Here is a 16234-nt window from a genome sequence, read left to right on the forward strand (position 1 = left end):
TTATCTTCTGTGTATTATTGGCCTTAGTTTCTCTTAGAAACCTGGTACAGCAGACCCTGCTTTATCCCTCTGGAAAAAGAAACTGTTAAATAATCCTTCCTTGTACTAAGTGCTGAAGTAGGAGGAAAGAAATAAGCAAGTCAACTTCTTGAGCTACAGCTTTGTTTCTAGGAGGTGAGCTATATCTATGCAGAACTTGCAAGTGATTTAGCATTTCTTTCTGCAGAGGTGGTTCAGAATAAGTTGGAAGAAAAGATGAACAGGAATGATGTAATAGATAAAATAAAAATTTAGATCACTTTTTTTTTTATTGCTAGCCATTATTTTCTAGAATTATAAATCTTAAGGGCTTTAGCAGATTCTCTTGGTGAAGACTTACCTTTCCTCACCAGTGATCAGCTTTCTAATTATGAGTTACATCTGTCCAGGCAAGTACTCAAAACAAAAATAACTTGATTAAGTTCTGAGAGTTTTTTCTCCCCCCATTCATTTGTCGATATTACTAATAAAGAGATGGTACCAGGCAAAGGGAAAAATACATGGATTACTAAGCAAAACATGTCTGAAAGACAGCTATAGAATCCTCTGCCTATAAACATCGAGTCAAATATTTTTATCTAGAGTAATGGTCTTTAGTACTCTTCCTGTGATTTGTAAGGTGGTTCCCTTTTCAAAGTGTGGCCCTGATTTATACAGATTAAATAGTATTTGAATTGTCCAGAAAGAGAATATGAGAAATGGATGTACATAACTTATTTGTTTCTGTTGGTCCTTCTTTTAGATCTCTGACATGGTGTGGCTCTGTGGCAAGTCTTTATCTCTGGTTAACCTCTGTACAGTGACTACTGGAGTGGAGCATGCAGAAGTGGCAGATGAATGACAGAGAAAGTGTTTTGAATTAAATCCATTCAGGGAGGTTATTTGTGATCATGTAATAAAATGTACAGATGTTAATTTCTCTTCTTCATCTCATGCACTATTGCCTTGCTGTCCTATGCTGCCTGTGTGTGCCTGCAGTGAGCACATGATAGATGTTACAAATAGGAAGTACAGAGAGTGTGTAGTGTGAGAACAAAAGCATTGGAAGTGGGCGAGTGACAGATCAGAGGAAGAGCAGGCAGCAAGCCTGGGCAGAAAAGAGAAGCAATGCTCAGGCTAAGAGGGCAGACAACCAGAGCCTGAGATTACCACCACGCCTCCAAAGCAAGGTCATGAATTGATAAGGAATTTATTTCCCTATTTTTTTATCTTGCATATAAAGAAAATCATTTCACCTATTCTGAAGATTTGTGTCTAATCAGGAATTCCTTTTGGGGTGGAAAAAGCCAGAATTCTTCCCCAACCTCTAACTGATTTATTCATGGCAATATCTATACTGAAGCAGCATGTCAATTTGGTACAGATTGCATGGGTCACTTAGGGAGAGAGAACTCCTGGGACCCAGCCCTGGAGGACTCAAAACAGATATCCATGGATGATGAGGAATCTACAGAGAATATCTAACAGAAGAAAATAAAGTGGGATTGGAGAAAAACCAGGAAAGAGGGTTTCATAAAAGCCAAAAGAGGAGAGTTTCAGAGTATGAATTGTGGACTAATAGGGAAACAGAATAACATGTGTGGAGAGAGGTGACTACTTGATTTGGATCATGGAGCAGCTTCACTGGCATGATATGGAAGGAAGCCAGATTAGAATGGGCTTTTCATTAACTAATTCTTGATGTTCACATAAATGTTTTTTCAGTACTTAGTATGTATCAGACGTTATTCAGGGTGTTGGGGGATTCACTGGTGAAAAACAGACATGAACTCTACTTTCATGGTAGCTTATGCGGGTAGATAAATAAAAAAAGAAAACAACAATTACAAAGGCAGGAATAACCTGGAAATGGTGGTGGGAGGGAAAAAAGGTCATTCTATCTTATGGTATAGTGATTAAACAGAAAGGAAAAATTTAGAGAAAATTTGAGATGAGCAGGGGTCAGATTACATAGGGCCTTGTAGACTATATTGTAAACGGTTAATAATTTGTCCCACATGCAATGGGAAGATTTTAGAGAGGTTTTTACATGGGTGCAATGTTATTTGATTTTTGTTTTGAAGAGTGAATGAGAGGTGAGGAAGTGGAGACCACAAATATAGTCAACTTCCTCAAAATATTGGGGCTAGGTTGACAAGTAACTAACATTTATTTAGTGGTTGCCATGAGCCAGGAGCTATTTTAAGTATTTCACACATCATTAATTTAATACTCATAACATCCCAAATGATGTAGAATCTATTACTAGCCTTACTTTCCTTAAAGGTGAAGAAACTGAGGTATAGAAAGAGGACTTTGAATAAAAGTGGAGTGTTTTTATTTAATTTTGCCTACTTGTCTATTTATCCTTTGATAGGACAGAGGTAGAGCTTCTATTTTAATATAAAGGAAAACTGAGAATGTATGAGTTCAGATAGGTTTATTGTTTGACAGAAGATAGGAGTTTTCCCTTCTGAGAGTATGAATTTTTTCAATGTTCATCAGCTGAGCAAGAAGGAGCAGGGAGAGGCAAGGGTGAAAAGTGACTGGATGGGAGAGTGATATACATGTGCTATTAAATGTTTAACAACTTGTTTTCCTCTAAAACCTTATCCTTTACAGTTCGATCTATAATCTATCTGTGGGTAATTTTTTGGTATGATGTGAGGTAGGGATCAAATGCATTATTTTTCATTTGGAAATACAACTTATGTAGCACTATGTATTGAAATGACTATCCTTTCTCTACGAAAGCACAGTGTCATTTTTGTCAATCATTGGTTGATTTTATATGTCTGGGCTTGTTTCTGGACCTTTTATTCTGTTCCATTGGTCAGTTAAAAACCTTTGTTTTTCAAGATGATTTTCAATCTCTACAACAAAAGCTCAAACAAAACTTCTTGGGTTTACTTTGACAACTACTAGGAATTTTACTGAGGTAAAGTACAGATATGAAATAGAAGTTTCCTCTTATTACTTTCTTCAAATACAGTGTGAATTGGATAGAAACTAGTGGGATCTACTGTCCAGATGCTCCCACAGGATAGAAAGTATTATTTCTTTAGCTGCTGTCAGCATTCAGCCTTTAGTGCCAGCCCTCTTCAGGATTCCTGTAGAGCTCCACCTCAGTCAAAGAAACATCGCCTTCCTGGGGCAGCCCACAATAACTGGCTCTTCTTGTTGTCTGCTGATATCTTGGAATGAGAAGCTAAAGGGCTCAGGAAGCAGAGGTACTGTGTAGATCACTGTGACTTTTCCTGTGTCCATTGGTGGATATGTTTCCCCTTTGGGAACTGAGACCTCTAAACCTGCAGAGCCCTGAGTTGCAACAGTAGGAAGCTTCTCTAACAACTTGGGAAAACTCCTCAAGTAGGTCACCAGGAATGATGGTAAGTGTGGCCACTTCTGCTTCCACTTCTTGGTTCCTTGACCCATGTATTCTACCTATTAGGGACTTATTAGGGACCATATACAGGTCAACTGCTTAAAGTACTACATTCTAATGCGTGGCACTCCTAGCCCTGCAAGGTTATTACCTCTAGTCTGGCATTTTAGCTGATTCTGCTTGATATAGAATGGGGTTTGACTAGTAGAATCTATGATCATATGCTAACTCCTGCACTTCCTTTGCTGTTGTTCCCTTTATATGAAGTGAAGTTATGTGAGATGCTGGGATAGTGGGTCAAATACTCTCTAAGCTTTTAGGTCTGTCATTAGGAGAGGCTGAACCTTTCCTGGAATATTTGCATATTACTGTGAAAATAAATTATTGCCTTTTCCAAGATGAAAGGAGCCCAGTACTGACTGGTTGGTCTTAATAAACCATCCCATACCTTAGCAGCTTACCATAACAATTTTATTTGATTCATGAGTTCTTAATTTAGGGATTCAGGAAGGACTCAACTGGCTAGTATATCTCTGGTACTCATGGCATTAACTGGGGTGTCTGAGGCTAGAGGATTCATTTCTAACATGGCTTTTTCCTCAGATGTCTGGTGTTTCATTGTATCTTGGCCTGTCTCTCTTTCTTTGTACATGGTATCTTATCCTTCAAGGCCTCTCTAGATGACTTGGTCTTCTTACATCACAGTGATCTTAAAGTAGAAGTCTGACTTCTTATTTGATAGCCAGTTTCTCTCAAGCAAGAGTTTCAAGAAAGAGCATTCAAAGAGGTTCAGGTGATGGCTGGAAGGCTTTTTACAAACTAACTTTGTAACTTTAAGAATATCAATATTTGTATTGGTAAGTGAGTCACTCAGGCTCAGCCTGGTTCAAGAGAAAAGAGGAATAGACTCCATCTCTTGATGGGGACAATGGCATGCACAAAGAGAAAGAGGGTATTGATGATAGTCATTTTATAGACAACCTACAACAGACAGTCTCATGAGCATGATTTAACAGGGACTTAGGGTTGATCTCTATTATGAGCAGATAAATTTGGCAGCAGCCATAGCTTTTCAGCCAATGTATAACCTCCATTTCTGCCACCATGGCTATCCATGTGCCCATTGTGAAAGATGGCCAATGCAGAAGCTGACTGATAACAACTGTCAATTTTGTCTACCCGTGTGTTTAGTGCCTTTACTTTCCTAGATTTTCTTTGGGGATCATATGTAAAACAGAACCTCCAGATTTTGAATCTTCTTTTATATTTCCATCCACATACTCCTACTATAGATTTCCTTGACTCTAATCTTTCAGTCTCGCTTTTCAGGCCCTTGATCAGCTGTGCTATGCCATTCCCCACTGGCCACTCCTTTTCCACCTCAAGCAGATAATCATATGTACCACCTACGGCATGGCACAATGGGAGGATTTCCTCTCACCACTCTCTTTTAGGACCACCCTTGAATAAGGATATATTTCAGCCACTGTCTACTTTGGCTTACAGCTACATACTAAGCTGACCCATCCATGGAACCAGTTTAGGCATTTCCCCCTTCATGAATATATTAGTCAGTGTTCTCCAGAGAAAAAAGACCAATAGGATGTATGTAAAGACATCCTATACAATAAAGAGGTAATATGCAAATTGACCCTCACACCTTCACACAAGATGGCTGCCCCCATGTGGTCAAAGATGGCTGACACAAGATGGCTGGCAGGGGAGGGTAGTTGTGGGTGATCAGGCCAGCAGGAAAGGGCAGTTGGGGGTGACCAGGCCAGCAGGGAAGGGCAGTTAGGGGGAGGGATCAGGCCTGCAGGGGAGGGCAGTTGGGGGCAACTAGGCCAGCAGGAGAGGGCAGTGGGGAGGGGGACCAGGCCTGCAGGGGAGGGCAGTTGGGGGCGACCAGGCCAGCAGGAGGGGGCAGTTGGGGGGGACCAGGCCTGCAGTGGAGGGCAGTTGGGGGGACCAGGCCTGCAGGGGAGGGCAGTTAGGCATTGATCAGGCTGGTAGGGGAGTGGTTAGGGGGTGATCAGGCTGGCAGGCAGGCGAGCAGTTGGGAGCCAGCAGTCCTGGATTGTGAGATTGGGCCTAAACCGAGGGGTCCCAGATTGTTCAGGTTGGGCTGAGGGGACCCCCCCACCCAGTGCATGAATTTCATGCACTGGGCCTCTAGTCTATACTAATAAAAGGGTAATATGCTAATTAGACTGGGAAACCTTCTGGGAGACCTTCTGGACGTCCTTCCGGACAAAGCCATGGTGGCAGGGCCAAGGCAGAGGCAATTAGGGGTGATCAGGCTGTCAGGGGAGGGCAGGTGGGGGCGAGCAGGCTGGTGGGGGACAGTTGAGGGTGAGCAGGCTGGCAGGGGGGCAGTTGGGGGTGAGCAGGCCAGCAAGGGGGGCAGTTGGGGGTGAGCAGGCCAGCAAGGGGGGCAGATGGGAGCAAGCAGACCGGTGGGGGGGGGCAGTTAGGGGCAAGCAGTCCAGCGGAGGAGCAGGTGGGGGTGAGCAGACTGGCGGGGGGCAGGGGACGAGCAGGCTGGCAGGGGGGCAGTTGGAGGTGAGCAGGCTGGCAGGGTGAGCAATTGGGGGTGAGCAAGCTGGCATGGGGGGAAATTGGGGGTGATCAGGCTGGAAGAGGGGGCAGTTGGAGGTGATCAGGCCAGCAGGCAGAGTGGTTAGGGGCAATCAGGCAGGCAGGCAGGTGAGTGGTTAGGAGCCAGCAGTCCCAGATTGCGAGAAGGATGTCTGACTGCCGGTTTAGGCCCTGTGGGATTGGGCCTAACTCAGCAGTCAGACATCCCCTGAGGGGCCCAGATTTGAGAGGGTGCAGGCTGGGCTGAGGAACACCCACCCCCTGCACGAATTTTGTGCACTAGGCCACTAGTCTATAATAATAAAAGCATAATATGCTAATTAGACCAGATACCTTTCCGGATAACCTTCTGGACAAAGCTGGGGCTGCAAGGGAAGCCTGGGTCCTGGGTTCCAGAGGGAAGCCTGTGCCAGTAGCCGGGGCAAGGAAGGCCTACTCTTGCATGAATTTCATGCATGGGGCTCTAGTTTATTCTAAGGAAACAGCTCATAATATTATGGAGGCTGGCAAGTCTAAAATCTGCAGAACCCATTTTCAATTTAAGTCTAAAGGCCAGAAGTTGCTGTAAAATTGAGATGAGAGATATCACAGTTGGAAGGCCACCAGGCAGGAGAATTCTCCTTTTCAGGGAGCATTACCTTTAGTTGTATTCAAGCCTTTAACTGATAGAATGAGGCCCACCCACATTATGGAGGGCAATCTGCTTTACTCAGTTTAGCAATTTAAATGTTAATCTCATGCAAAAACACCCTCATAGAAATATCCAGAATAATATTGACCAAATATTTGGGCACCCTGTGACCCAGTCAAGTTGACATATAAAATAATTCATAGTGAGCTAGTCATAAAGTAACTGTTATGGCCCTAGTCGGTTTGGCTTAGTGCAGTGGTCGGCAAACTCATTAGTCAACAGAGCCAAATATCAACAGTACAACGATTGAAATTTCTTTTGAGAGCCAAATTTTTTAAACTTAAACTTCTTCTAATGCCACTTCTTCAAAATAGACTCGCCCAGGCGTGGTATTTTGTGGAAGAGCCACACTCAAGGGACCAAAGAGCCGCATGTGGCTCGCGAGCCACAGTTTGCCGACCACGGGCTTAGTGGATAGAGTATTGGCCTGAGGACTGAAGGGTCCCAGGTTCAATTCCAGTCAAGGGCACGTACCTCAGTTGCAGGCTCCCAGCACTGGTTGGGGGGCATGCAGGAGGCAACCAATCAACGATATTTCTCACATGGGTATTTCTCTCTGTCTCTCCCTCTCCCTTCCACTCTCTCTAAAAATCAATGGAAAAAATATACTCAGGTGAGGATTAAAAAAAAAGTAACTGCTATGTAGCTATATTTATGAGCTGGTGCAGTAGTCATGGATGACAATGACATGCAGATCTATGTTACCTGTTCAGGCCCTGTTCAAGGCCAGTCTCAGATGTTTCACTTGCATTCTATGATGGCCTGCTGCTGGGCCCTCTGACCTTATGATTTGGTGGGTCTGACAGCTTATGATTAGCAGTTCTGGCCAGTTGTTCATTTGATGTCCCAGGAACAAGCTCTTTATCTCTACTACTAGAGGCCCCGTGCACAAAATTCGTGCACTGGGGTGGGGGGGTGTCCCTCAGCCCAGCCTGCACCCTCTCCAATCTGGGACCCCTCAAGGGATGTCCGACTGCCCATTTAGGCCCGATCCCACCAACCCACCAGGATCGGGCCTAAACGGGCAGTCGGACATCCCTCTCACAATCTAGGACTGCTGGCTCCCAACTGCTCACCTGCCTGCCTTCCTGATTGCCCCTAACCGCTTCTGCCTGCCAGCCTGATCACCCTCTAACCACTCCCCTGCCAGCCTGATTGATGCCTAACTGCTCCTCTGCCAGCCCAATTGCCCCTAACTGCCCTCCCCTGGAGGCCTGGTCCCCCCCAACTGCTCTCCCCTGCAGTCCTGGTCCCCCCCAACTGCTCTCCCCTGCAGTCCTGGTCACCCCTAACTGCCCTCCCCTGCCAGCCTCATCACCCCTAACTGCTCTCCCCTGCTGGTCTGGTCTTCCCCAACTGCCCTCCCCTGCAAGCCTGGGTCCCCCCAACTGCCCTCCCCTGCAGGCCTAGTCACCCCTAACTGCCCTTTCCTGCAGGCCTGTCCCTCCCAACTGCCCTCCCCTGCTGGCCATCTTGTGGCGGCCATCTTGTGTCCACATGGGGGCAGCCATCTTTGTGTGTTGGAGTGACAGTCAATTTGCATATTTCTCTTTTATTAAATAGGATGGTTAGTAGAATAGCACAATTTGTTGTTTGTAAGATGCATAATTCTTTATCACAGGGGTATGGCCTTCTTCTCTCACTAGTGCTATTATAAAGTTCACACAACATCTTTGTAAAAACCTTACAATTCCTACCCATGCCCTTTTCCTTTTGTTGTTATATATTTTATTTCTACATAGACAATAGACTCTACAATAGTGTTATTTTTATTTTCATAAAAATAGTCATTTAAAGAGACTTAATAGTATATGTATAAGTAATATTTTTAAAAGTTCTATATATTTTCCAACATATTTATCCTTTTTGGTGTTTCTCATTCCTTCTTACAGAACTGGATTTCTATCTGGTATCATTGCCTTTCAGCCTAAGAGACTTCTTTTAGCATTTCTTGTAATTCAAGTGTGCTGGGGATTTATTCTTTCAACTTTTCTGTGTCAGAAAACATCTTTATTTTACCTTCATTTTTGATGAATAATTTTTCTGGTTTTAGAATGCTATATTAACTGTTTTTTCTGTCAGCATTTAAAAAGTGTTCCATTGTCTTCTGTATTTCATTATGTTGGATAAGTCAGCCATTATTCTTATCATTGTTCCTTGTATGTAATGTGTCTTTTTTCCTTTTGCTGCTTTCAAGATTTTCTGCTTATCTTTGTTTTTTTAGCAGTTTGGCTATGATGTAATTACATTTAGTTTTATTTTATTTATTGTGCTTGAGGCCACTGAGCATCTTAGATCTGAAGGTTGATATTATTGATCAATTTTGAAAATTTCTCAGCCATTTTCTCTTTAAATATTTTTCTGACCTCTTCTGAGACTCCAATTATTTCCATGTTACAACATTTACCATTGTCATAGAATTCTTGGATGCCCTGTTCCATTTGTTTCACTAATTTTTTCTCTTCATGCTTCACTTTGATAATTACTTTCAGTTCAGTGTTTTTTGTTTTTTTTTGATTTTGTTTTTTTTTTTCTCTTCTGGTGTGTCTAGTCTGCTGATACACCCATTGAAAGATATCTTTATTTTGATAATTTTATTTTTTAATTTTTACCATTTTCATTAGCTTTTTATATAGTTTTCTGTGCTGGAATTTCCCACCTGTACATGACTGTTGTTCTCCTTTTTCATTAGATTTTTTAATGTATTATAGTTATTTTAAAATTCTTGTCTAATAATTCCAATCTCTGATTTATATCTGGATGTGATTTTATTGAATATTTCCTCACTGTTTTCATCAGCTCAGTGCTATAACAAGCCACACACTGGGTGGCTTAAACAATAGACATTTATTTTCTCAGTGCTGGAGGCTGAAAGTCCAAGATCAAAGTACCAGCTGGATTGGTTTCTGGTCAGTCTTCTCTTCTCTCACCTGGTCTTTCCTCTGTGTATGCCTGGATCTTTCCTTGCCCTTAGGATTCAGCAGGCCCCACAAGCCCACATGTCAGAGAGTCTCTCTCAGTTATATTGCTTTCTTCAACCATAGGTGGCTGCCTTGTACTCAATGTGAGGCTCAGATGACCAGAGTGTTTTTCTCTGTTCTTCAGCCCTGGCATGAGACTTAATCAAAACCCTCATTAAGAGGAGATCTTTCTCAGCTAGTCTTCCTTTCTTTAGCTATAGACTGCTGCTGCCTTGTATTCGGTGTAAGGACTAGAGTTCCTAAAAGGTTTTTTTCAGTTCTCATCTTCTGCTCTCAGACTTCAGCAGGCCCCACATACTTGTGCCTCGTGGATGTTTTTCCTGGCTCTTTTGCCTCACCTTAGCTACAGATGACAATTTTTTCATACTTAATGAAGACCTAGAGTGCCTGGAAGATTTCTTTTAGGTTTTCTGCTCTTTCCTCAGATACCAAAGGGTCCTTATGCCTGGGCCTCAGAACATTTTTTCTCAGCTCCTCTGCTCTGACTCCAATCTTTCTTGTGAGCATGTGGTGAAGTCTTTTGGACAAGAGTTGGCAGATGGGAGCAGACTCTCTTTGTATCTGGGGATTTTAGGGATTTAAAACCATAAGCATTAAAAGTTTATGAAAAATTTAGCTGGTTTTTTTCTCCATCAATGTCTATGAAAACTTCTTTCTTCTCCCGCCTTATCAAGGATGACAGCAAGCATACCACTCTTCTTTCCTAGGAGTGTGAGCTAAAACAAAAGTTGAGATCGTCAAATAGGCTCACAAGAATCAGAGATATTAGTCAGTATCAGGTTTACTAATAATTCCATATATAAAGGTAATGAAGAGGCTCAGACAAAGCACCAAGGTATCTAAAATGTTGAGATGCCTCTAAGGTTTTTCCTTTCTACATCAGAGTCATGCTCTCTACTTCAGAGTAGACAAGATCTCCTAGTGAGGTATTGGGACGTTATCTCATATAGTGGGAGTGTTTAATCTATGATATATCTCTATTTTATATCCTGGTTTATGTAACATTTGCTAGGAAACAATGTGTCATAAATCTATAGATTTTAGATTTATTTTTTAATTGTTATTTTATTGAGATATAATTAACACATGATATTACATTAGTTTTGTTGTATTGTACCCCGAATCTCACAAAGGATGCCTCAAAAAGTCAAATTATGGAGTCTTTTATTAAAGGCCGGCAGCATACGAGGGGCAAAAGCTCCAGATCTCGCAGCCCTGAAAAGCTTACCACATCTGGCTTATATTGGCAGAATATCACAAAGGTATCAACTACATCTTTGGGTTTGGAATGAGGAACCTGGTTTGCACAAAGCAGTTACAGAAGTGAAATTGAGCAAGTTAGTTATCTATAGTTTTGTGTCTACGGATCACTGAATCAACAGAAACACATTATCTGGGGCCACCGAGGCAATTTAGAATAATTGTGCTGTCCAGATTCTGGGACCACTGAGTCAACCGGAATGCATTATCTGTAGCTACTGAGGCAATTTAGGGTAATTATGCTGTTCTGATTCCTGGACCACTGAGTCAACTGAAACTCATTATCCGTAGCTACTGAAGTATTGTATACAATGGCCATGACATGGGAACATCCTAAGTGTCCACAAATGGATGAATTTTAATTTAGGATAATTGAGCTGTCCTGGTTCCCAGAAGAATGTGCTTTGATAACCAGTGAGATCACAATCAATGGGATATTCAAACCACCATCAATGGAGTATTCAATCGATTGGGATAGCATACATAAGTTCAGAAAATCAAAATAACTTTTCTATTGTTTTAGCAAGCAAATAAGTACAGAAGCCAAACAGCAGGGTTAAAATATTAAACAGCAATTTTTACCCAAGCATGGTTGCTACCATGCTTCAATTTCAGGTGTATAATATATAATGATTTGACATATGTATATATTATGGCATAATCACCATAATAAGTCTAGTTAATATCCATCACCATATTTACTTACAAATGTTTTCTTGTGATGAGAATTTTTAATATCTACTCTCTTAGCAACTTTTAAATAGACAATAGAGTATAATTAAGTATAGCCATCATGCTGTATATTACATCTCTAGGACTTATTTGACTAGAAGTTTGTACCTTTTGACTACCTTCACCCATTTTGCCCACCCATACCCCCTGCCTCTGGCAGCCACCAATCTGTTCTTTGTATCTATGAGGTTTTTTTAAAAAAATATTTCACATATAAGTGATATCATATAGTATTTACCTTTCTCTGTCTGATCTATTTCACTTAGCAATAATACCATCAAGGTCATGTGTCACAAATGGTAGGATTTCCTTCTTTTTTATGGCTGATAATATTCCATCACACAAACACACACACACACCACATTTTCTTTTCTCATTCATCCGTTTGTGGACACTTAGGATGTTTCCATGTCATGGCCATTGTATACAATACTTCAATGAACAATGGGGCTACAGATATCTTTTCAAGTTAGTGTTTTTGTTTTACTCAGCTTAAGACCCAGAAGTGGATTGCTGGATCATATAGTAATTCTATTTTAATTTTTTGAAGAACCTCCAAACTGTTTTCCATAGTGACTGTATCAGTTTACATTTCCACCAATGCACAAGGGCTCCTTTTTTCCCCACATCCTTGCCAACACTTGCTATTTTTTGATAATAGCCATCTTAACAGGTATAAGGTGATAACTTACTAGTATTGTAGTTTTGGTTTGCATTTCCATGGTAATTAGTATTCCAGACTTCCCGCTAACCCGACTTCCCCCCAAATTACCTTGTGCTATTTGAATAATCCAGTAGGATCCAGATGGGCATCTTCTGGACCTTTTATAATACCCCTGTTAAATATCTCTCAGCAGTTATTAAAACCATGATGAAGTTGCTGCTCAAAAAATATTTATTTATTTTTTAGGAGGGAGGAGGATATTGCACATGACACTTGCCACTGCTACGTTGCTGCTACATTTGATTTTCCACTTGATAGCTATGTCAGCTTGTCGGACAGACTTAACTGCCACCTTTTAAAAATATAACTATTACGTGAAAAAAAATATTTACACTGAGAGAAAACAACTTCCAAAAGAGGATATGATGAAGAGAAAGAGGAAGTTGATGAGCACCGAAAGAATGTTGTCAGCAGTTTCACGTGAGAGGAGTTTAATTAATGTTTTAAGCCTCTGAGGTCACAAAGAATCCAAGAGAGAAAAATCCCTAATCTATTCTTCTTCCTCTTCCCTATCAGGATAAAAAATAATTTGGGAACATTAATTCATAGTTTGTGGGTTAGGTTAGAGTTGGGGTGGGGGGTTGGGATCTCAGTTATCATTTTTTGCAACTTTGTTCAGAAAAAAATTCTAAATGATGTTGCTGCCTCAAAACTGCTAGAATTTCTAGATTAAACAGTCTGAATATTTTAGGACACGATAGTAGCCACAAATTGAATATACTTATGTGTAAAACATTTCTGGTACTTTCCTTCATGGAGAAGATGGTAAGTAAATTTCTTAATCACACAGACCTATTTCTTTCTGTGGGGTTGTGGGAACCACACCATGGTCCCTGGATAGTCAAGGCCCATGGGAGCACAGAGACCTTTTTGTCAATACACCAGAATGGCCAAGGCCGCTCTGAGCATGAGCCTAATCAGGATGCCCAAGGCCAAGATACCATGAGCGGGTCTGTAATGCAAATGATTAATGTCACTGTTGGCAACCAGCTTTCTTTGTCTAAGTGGTAATATATAGGTTACTGGCCATAGAGGCTAGAGAGAGAGCAGTTGAGCAGAGGCTAGAGAGCTCAGAGAAATAGAAGCAGTAGACACAGAGAATGTCGCTCCTATGAGTGCACTACAAAGAAGACTAAGCTGGAGAGAGCAGCCAGTAAGGGAAAAGACTAGAGAGCTCAGATTTGGCTACCATGTTAACCAGCCAGTGTGCTTGGTAGGGGAGACAGGAGAAGCTGCTGAGCTAGAGAGCTCAGGTACTGCTAAGATGTGAAGTGGTGAGTCTAGGGAACAGCGTGCGGCTGCTCAGATAGTGGCTGTGGGTACAGAGACTAATGCTGCTTTTGTGGGAAAGATGTATTTGTTCACCAGCTGATGATGTACGGCTGCCTGTCTATATGGACTTTGTTATAAAGGACTGTCTTGTCTGATGACTATGTGGCCACTGGCTTCTGCAGTAAAGACTCATTCTTATACACTCACAACCTCTCATGGCTTCTCCGTCTAAGACCCAGCATCCAAGGAGGTCCAGCTCTAGGTAGGAGTGCTTGGTCACAACACCTGTAACTAGTGAGTAGAGGATAAAGGAGGAACTTGGACTAAATCCCCAACAGTTAGTACAGTGGGCAGGGTTCAAGAAGGAACCAGCCCAGGAGTAGTCAGGAAGAATTCGGAAGAATATATGGACTCAGAACCACTCAGAGCAGCAGTCTCTGACAGGGCTTTTTGATGTACTTTTGTTAAACTAAAAATAAAAATCACTAGCTTCCTTCTCTTTTATAAAATAATACATATTAACTGGTAAGCCCAATATGCAAGCAAAGCAAAGCAAAGCAAAATGAAGAGATGAATCATAAAACAGACTTAGGTTGTGCCAAAAATAAGACCTCAAGCCATTTGCATGACAGTTTTAAGAAGGAAAAGACTAGTTTGTCATTTTACTGAAATGTGAAGCTCCTGGGTTAGAAGCATGGCTATTCACCCTGAAACTCGGACAGTCTTGCAAAGCGTTTGGGATATAGCAGGTTTTTAAATGAAATTTAAATAAGTAAATGAATATATAAACTGGAAACAAAGAAAATCTTTAACTGACTATTAAAAGGTGGCAGGTTGCCATAGGAACTGTGGAGAAGTGGGAAAACTCTCATAGTCATCATGGCCAAATGAGTGCCTGATAATTTTGATGTTGGGGATGTTGGTGAGGCCCAGTGTTCATTGTGGTTGCCACCAGTCTCACCCAGCAATGGGACAAAAATTACATAATCTAACCCTATCCTGCACCTTACAGCTTTCTCTCTCAGTAGCCCCCACATGAACTCTCTTTTGGTTAAACTGTTCTACTCATTATTCTCTGGACACCTCATCCTTTCCTGTCCTCAATGCATTGTACAGGAGAAGAGAAGGCAGTTTTAAACTTAACTTGGGATGTATTCCTTTGCTTTTTTTTTTTGCTTATAAAATCTTACCTATTTGCCTGACTAGCGTAGCTCAGTGGTTGAGCATCGACCTGTGAACCAGGAGGTCACAGTTCGATTCCTGGTTGCGGCCTCGATTCCCCGTTGGGGGCGTGCAGGAGGCAACCAATCAAAGATTCTCTCTCATTATTGATGTTCCTAAATCTCTTTCCCTCTCCTATCCTCTCTGAAATCAACAAAAATATATTTTAAAAAATCCTACCTATTCTTTCAAGTCTATCTCAAACAGCAAATACTTCAAGAAGACTCATGCAGTCATCCTCATTCTAAGTATGACTGTCCTAATGCATTGATTATTCCTTCAACCATAGCATTTATTACATATCTTCTTGCATTGTAGTTATTTTAGAGAAGAAGGAATCTATCTCACACATCATTTCCCCCCTTCTAAGAGCATGAAATTTGGTGATTGATTGTTTAATTCAGCATTATGTACTTACTGATCATTTTTATCATTTACCTTGTAGGCATCATGAAGAATGCAAAGGCAATTTGAATATTAAGAAGTTTACAGTCTACTAAGGAATACAGAATATGTAAAAATAGCTGCAATACAATGTAAAAAGTTAAAAAAAATAATGACACATAAAGCATTATGGGATTAAGTGTATTGATACCATACTTCCAGATTTGGAGATAATAGGAAAGCTTAATGAAGAAGGTGAATTTTATCTGGTTTTGAAGAAAGGATAGAATTAGGACATGGAGAATGGCATTTCAAAAAAAGAAACAGTGTGAACCAACTGGAGGCCAAGGATAAGGAAGCACTGAGTGTTTTAGGTCTTGGGTGTCTGATGAAATGTTTTAGGAAATAAAGGTACAAAGTTAGTTTGTGATATTTTATACTCTAGGAAGTTGAGAATTTATTGGCAGTCAAAGGCATTAGACCAAGGGGTTATATTTGATCAGGGTTGTACTCCCAGGTTAGACTAGCATAAGTGAGACTATGTTTTGGAGAAAAGAAAGAGTAAGGGACAAGTGGATGTCATAGTTTATGTAGAAGTAACAAGAGCAGGGTAGTGGTAATGGGAATGAAGAAGAGAAGACAGTTTTAAATATAAGATCCAGATGTAATCAGCTGAACTGGGCCACTGATTGTGAGGTGGCAAGGGTGACATCAGAGTCAAAGAGAATAGGAGACTTTGATCTTGAGTGAGAGGGTGGATGATTATATCATAAAATAAACTACTGAATACAGAGGGAATACATTGGGAAAGAAAAGTCTTAAATTCAGTCATTTTGAAGTATTATAGGGAAATCTAGGTGGAGATGTCTAGATTGGAAAATTACCTAAACTTAGCAGGGACTGGAGGGTTTGAGATGAAGAGTCATGAGCAATATTTCTAGAAGTCACCATTGAAGCCATAGTTTTGA

The sequence above is a fragment of the Plecotus auritus genome, assembly GCF_963455305.1.
Source record: "Plecotus auritus genome assembly, chromosome: 2".
Classification (NCBI taxonomy): Eukaryota; Metazoa; Chordata; class Mammalia; order Chiroptera; family Vespertilionidae; genus Plecotus; species Plecotus auritus.